The sequence below is a fragment of the Apodemus sylvaticus genome, chromosome 18, assembly GCF_947179515.1.
Source record: "Apodemus sylvaticus chromosome 18, mApoSyl1.1, whole genome shotgun sequence".
Classification (NCBI taxonomy): domain Eukaryota; kingdom Metazoa; phylum Chordata; class Mammalia; order Rodentia; family Muridae; genus Apodemus; species Apodemus sylvaticus.
The window spans coordinates 11,049,833-11,056,522 of NC_067489.1; the positions used below are offsets into that span (position 1 = coordinate 11,049,833).

At 42.2% G+C, this 6,690-nt stretch overlaps 1 pseudogene; it reads left to right on the forward strand.

Moving 5' to 3' along the window:
* The first annotated feature begins 4,577 nt into the window (after positions 1-4,577).
* Positions 4,578-4,941, forward strand: LOC127668822 (gamma-aminobutyric acid receptor-associated protein-like; annotated as a pseudogene).
* Positions 4,942-6,690: the final 1,749 nt, after the last annotated feature.

Sequence of the window (6,690 nt, forward strand, 5' to 3'; positions counted from 1 at the left end):
AGGAGAAAAGTCTTTGCAAAGTCTGATGGAAAATAATACTTAGAATACACAAACAATTGGGAAAATTAATCAGCAAGGAGCCTGCCAGTTGAAATGTGAGCTAGTGAGCTGCACAAAGAGTTTTCAATAGAAGCACGGAGAGCCAATAAATAGTTCTTTGTGTAAAGTTTCCAAGGCATCTGGGAAATACAAATTAAAACTAGTTTGAGGTTCCAACTCACCCCAGTCAGAATAGATATCATCGTGAAAAGAATCTACCAGTGCTCTGGAAGATGTAGAGAGAAATACCTTTCATTCACTGATGGCAGAGGTCTAAACTGGTACAGCCACTGTAAAAATCAAAGTGTAAGTTTCACAAACACCAATCATCATCATCATCATCATCATCAGCAGCAGCAGCAGCAGCTACATCAGAATGCTACATTATGACCTAGCTCTCTCTCTTTTAGACATTTATCCAAAAGTCTCTATATTCTATTATAGGCTCCTTGGTCATCCATGTTCATTGCTACTCTATTCCCAATAACCAGGAAATGGAATCAACCTAGATGTCTGTCAACAGGTGAACGGAGTCCAGAACTGTGGTACCTATAAACACAGTGGAGCTTTATATTCCGCTATAAGGAAACACACACACACACACACACACACACACACACACACACACATTCTGTATATAATGAAATTATATAGAAAAGTGAATGGAACTGGAAAATACATTAAGGACACTAATGCAAAGTTCATAAAGATGAATTCTACATGCTGTCTTTTATTCTGATTCTATATGTTATCCTGAATATATATGTATATGTACCCATGTACATACATATATACATTACATACATGCACACACATATATGTACTAGTGTGTGTTAAGTGTAGGAAACTAGAAAGGGAACCATGAGGAAGTACAAAAGAGGCTGTAAGGGAGAGGAATACAGCGGTGATAGAACACATCGTCTATGACGGTGGAAGCGAAGCTACTGGAGAATGTAAGAGCGGCGCTTAGGGAGGTGGGGAGAGACTGGATAAGAAGGGGAGAGTCAAACAAAACAAGTGTATATGGAAATGCTGTCAAGAAACATGATGCTGTGAGAAGCAATAAGTAAAATAAGTTTAATAATGTAAAACTTGCTTCAAATGGTGTCATAGAAACAGAGATGATGGTGTGGAAATGATGAAGGTGGCAAGCTAGGTATAGATGAGTGGTCCTTGAAATTTTTAGTTTTCCCTAGTAGTTATTTAAGCTCTCTTGCGATGCATACCATGTCTAGAACTATTTTCAGGGGCTGTTATGACGAAGTTTGTCTTTTTACCCCAAGTCAAGCATTGAAAGCCTAACCCTTGGTATGACATGGTGATATTAGGAAGTAGAATTCTGGGGAGGGTGGTGGTTAGAGGAGGTCGGTCTCATAAGTGTGCCCATTTCTATTTCTGTGATCATTAATCCTGGTCTTAAACTTAGTTGAATTGTGAAGCATTTGCAATGTTTATAAAATCCAGCCCAGAAAGTGTCTGGGAGGGCAGTTCCAGAGACAGATTCTGAAGACTGACCCAATCTGTGGATCCATCTTTTGATGGAGTTATGGCATGTTGGAATATTGGCAGGTGGTGAGGGGGTAGGAGGTGGATCCGAGTTTGTTGAAGTGGGTCCAGGGGCTGTATCTCACCCTGTCCCCCGTCCTGTCCCAGTTTGGAACTGCTTCCTGGCTGCTGTGAACTGGATAGCTCTGCTCTGGCATGTCTTTACCACTAAGATGGACTAACCTTAGAAATCCTGAACCTGAATAAAACTCGCCTCCCAGGAAGTTACTCCCCCTCTGAGGTATTTAGTTGCAGGGAGATAAAAACAACTAACGTAACTAACCTTAGTGCCACAGCCCCTTCCCAACTGAGACCACAGATCCTTCCCATCTCTGAGACCACAGACTCTTCCCAACTTCACAGAGGGCACAGGGAGGAGGTGAGAGGCAGCAAACCAAGAATGCTGTCCTCCAGCAGACATCAATAGCATTTGTACCTGGGCACTGGACTTCCAGCATCCAAAACTGAGACAAACAGTTAACTCTGTCATCTAAGTGTCCTCAGTGTTTTGTGACTGAAACCCTCATGAACAATGATAAGCTAATAAAACAGCCTATAGAAATAGGCAGAGAGAGCTCCACAGACACTTGGGACAGATGGTAAGGGATCCTGAATGGATATCTTGCCATGGCGCCTGGAGCCTATTTGGGAAACAAAGTGACAGAAGTATTTTATTTCTCACTAATTTATAAATTTTAAAGTGACTGACTTTTTTTTTAAATTTTCATTTAATTTTGGCTCTTGGAGACAGGGTCTCACTCCTTAGCCCACACTGGGCTGTCAATCATACCAAACTTCCTTCCTCTGTGCTGGGATTACAGGGGCAGACGTTGCTATTCTACCTGTCTCACTACAGGCTCTTCATGCACCTGTCCACAGTTTATCGTTTCCTATGAAACAAACCGAAGCCTGTGCTGGGCGGGAATGGATAAGGAAAGCACACACTGCAGATACCATCAATGGCGGTTTGTAATCATCTCATATTTCCTACGGAAATCCCTGGATGTCATAATAATTTAAGTAGGCATGAAAACAGCATGCACCAGACACCCTAATGTGGAAATATTTATTCTTTTACCCACACACTAGATTGCTCCCTGTTAATAAAATATTTAACTTTCCAGTCATGAAAATTTAAACATTAACTAAGCATTTGCTGCTAACAAATCTGTGTCTTGGTGTTCCGAGGCTGTTGGATCTGACCTTAAAGTGTCAGTGAACTCCTTTACCTAAATGATCTGCATGCACTTCGTATGATCACGGTGCTAAGTGCAGGCCTTCCCAGGCACTCTGAAGATACGACATCTCTCGTACTCAGAGCAAGGCCCCCAAAGCTCCTCACTTCTCTAGTTGGTGCCCTTTATGACATTGAAGCAGTCTTTCTGGAGCAAAACCTTCCCTTTTAGAAGTGTTTGTTAGTCATTCTATAATTTGGAGTCCGAATCTGTTCTCAACTTTATCCTCTCCAAAAGTGGTCATCCCTTATGCATCCTCATCCTCATTCATGATGCGTTTCTTCCTCATTTCTTCATAGAGTCCATCTACCACTATGGACCGTCCTTAGGTCCTCCTTTCCTTTCTCATTACAGCTTTCTCTTCTTCCCTTCTTTCACCACAGAACTGTGCACAGAGTCCCATTCCATGGCAGCATTCGCTTTGCACATACTATCTAGTTAGGTGCTGTTTCCACGTAATACAGTTGTTAAATAGAGACAGCCCTGTGTGACCTGGGAGCAAGAACTTAAGAACTCCAGAAGGGGATTGGACAGTATATAGATAGAAAACCTTGGTATCTGGTAATGTCTCTTCTAAATCAAAGAAAGAAATTACTGTTATCACCTCTCTCCTCTCCTCTAAAATATAAAATATTGCTCCATATCATAAACATAGAGTTTGTAGGCAGTAATCAAGTCTGTAATATAACCAAGCCAGGTACCAAAGTCTCACACCAAAACCATTCTTGATTATTGAAAAATCTACCCATCGGGCAGACTTTACTTTTCTCAGTGCGGCATGCATTCCTTTTTCCAGGCTAGAGTATAAACTCTTTTATCCTATTTCCTTCACCCTCATCCTTGTGTCTATGAAAAGCGAGGTTCCTGAGGAGTTATTTCACACGGAGCCCCAGCGTTGCCTCAGGTTCCTGAGGAGTTATTTCACACGGAGACCCAGCGTAGCCTCAGGTTCCTGAGGAGTTATTTCACACGGAGCGCCAGCATAGCCTCATAGTGCCGCTTCATATGCTACATGATCTCTGTCAACTGTAGAAGCTGGGGCTGGGGCGGGCTGATGCTGTTTCTATCTGGCTCTCAGCACCTCCTTCAGCTGGGTGTGTGCTCCCACTGCTCATCTATTCTTGAGCATTTCCTCAACTCGGTCTAGATGAAACGTTTAGTTTTTCATGCTTTATTGCATTGCTAAAAAAAAAAAATAGTGATCATTTAAAGACATGCTCCTTTTTCCCCTTTCTCATCAACTTTGAGAAGCAGAGTTTAGGCTGAAGAAGGTGATGACAGTTGTGAATATTAGAGAAAACGTTTTTTTTAGCCATCACATCTTGGAATTAATGACCCTTAAATCGTTGCTCTTTGATGATGAGTGGGACTCATTTTGTCCTGCTGCTGACTAGCTTTCCAAATTACCTTTTATCAAAGCTCATATTTACATTAATGGATCATTCTCCAGGCACATATTAACTGATCCCTGCTGGAGCTCCATGAATCCAATCAGCTATTTAAAAAAAAGTACAAGAAAAGCATGCAAACACCAAATGTTCCTGCATTCGGTCAGCCTCAGTGTTAGTTTTCATGCTTTTAATATATGTGCCAAGACTGTTGCTTTAAAGAAAATTAAGTAGAGATGCTCTTCTCTGTTCTTGCCTTCAAGTTAAGTGGAAAGGCATAGACATCACACAGGGTGTGAACCCTGTCCCTCCTCCCCACCCCCTGCCCAGTTCCCTCGACCCCACTTGGTCCAGGCTGGTTCTCAGGAGAATGAAGGTCCTGTGCAAAGAGGAGCATCCATTTGAGAAGCACTGCTCTGAGGGTGAGAAAATCTGAAAGAAATACCCAGACCAGGCCCCAGCAATACTCGAAAAATCTCCCAAAGCTCGGATAAGAGACCTGGACAAAAATAAATACCTGGTGCCTTACGATCTTACAGTTGGTCAATTCTTCTGGTCAATACTTCTTGATCCAGAAGCGAATTCATCTCCGTGCTGAAGATGCCTTGGTTTTCTTTGTCAACAGTGTCATTCCCCCTGTCAGTGCCACGATGGGTCAGCTGTGCTGGGAACATTGTGAAGAAGACTTCTTTCTATACATTGCCTACAGTGATGATAGCATCTACGGCCTGTGAAGCTTCTGTACCTGAGGTGACGGTTCCAGTCTACAAAGAGAGTTGGCGCTCCTTCCTTGACAGTTCCTCTTTCAGACTCAAACACCATCTCCTTTCTTCAGGACCTGCACATAATGTTTGAGGCTGTCTCTCCAGTCCCTCTCAGCAGGAAGGGTAATGGTAGATATGCCTCTGTACATCTTTCTTACCCTTGTTTTTCCTCCATTCCAACTCTGCTTTAGACCTCTTGATTGTAAATCTCTGTCACATCCTTTGGTTTCTATTCCCTTTCTAACTACCCAATAGGCTCATAACTCCAAAAAGACCTTTCACTACCTTCTTTTTGGAGGGTAGATAGAAGGGATTGACATTGGGTTGGGGAAGTAGGAGGGACATCAAAGAGAAAACCACCAAGATGAATTAAAAGAAAAAAAAAGAAAAAAGAAAGTGCTGGGTAGTGGTGGTGTAAGCCTTTGATCCCAGCACTTGGGAGGCAGAGGCAGGCAGATTTCTTTTTTTTTTTTTTAATTTTTTTTATTCGATATAATTTATTTACATTTCAATGATTTCCCCTTTTCTAGCCCCCCATCACTCCCCGAAAGTCCCGTAAGCCCCCTTCTCTTCCACTGTCCTCCCTCCCACCCCTTCCCAGTTCCCCGTTCTGGTTTTGCCGAATACAGTTTCACTGAGTCTTTTCAGAACCAGGGAACGCTCCTCCTTTCTTCTTGTATCTCATTTGATGTGTGGATTATGTTTTGGGTATTCCAGTTTTCTAGGTTAATAATAACCACTTATTAGTGAGTGCATACCATGATTCACCTTTTGAGTCTGGGTTACCTCACTTAGTATGATGTTCTCTAGCTCCATCCATTTGCCTAAGAATTTCATGAATTCGTTGTTTCTAATGGCTGAATAGTACTCCATTGTGTAGATATACCACATTTTTTGCATCCACTCTTCTGTTGAGGGATACCTGGGTTCTTTCCAGCATCTGGCAATTATAAATAGGGCTGCTATGAACATAGTAGAGCATGTATCCTTATTACATGGTGGGGAATCCTCTGGGTATATGCCCAGGAGTGGTATAGCAGGATCTTCTGGAAGTGAGGTGTCCAGTTTTCGGAGGAACCGCCAGATTGATTTCCAGAGTGGTTGTACCAATTTGCAACCCCACCAGCAGTGGAGGAGTGTTCCTCTTTCTCCACACCCTCTCCAACACCTGCTGTCTCCTGAATTTTTAATCTTAGCCATTCTGACTGGTGTAAGATGAAATCTTAGTGTTGTTTTGATTTGCATTTCCCTAATGACTAATGAAGTTGAGCATTTTTTAAGATGCTTCTCCGCCATCCGAAGTTCTTCAGGTAAGAATTCTTTGTTTAACTCTGTACCCCATTTTTTAATAGGGTTGTTTGGTTTTCTGGAGTCTAACTTCTTGAGTTCTTTATATATATTGGATATTAGCCCTCTATCTGATGTAGGATTGGTGAAGATCTTTTCCCAATTTGTTGGTTGCCGATCTGTCCTCTTGATGGTGTCCTTTGCCTTACAGAAACTCTGTAACCTTATGAGGTCCCATTTGTCAATTCTTGCTCTTAGAGCATACGCTATTGGTGTTCTGTTCAGAAACTTTCTCCCTGTACCGATGTCCTCAAGGGTCTTCCCCAGTATCTTTTCTATTAGCTTCAGAGTGTCTGGCTTTATGTGGAGGTCCTTGATCCATTTGGAGTTGAGCTTAGTACAAGGAGACAAGGATGGATCAATTCCCATTCT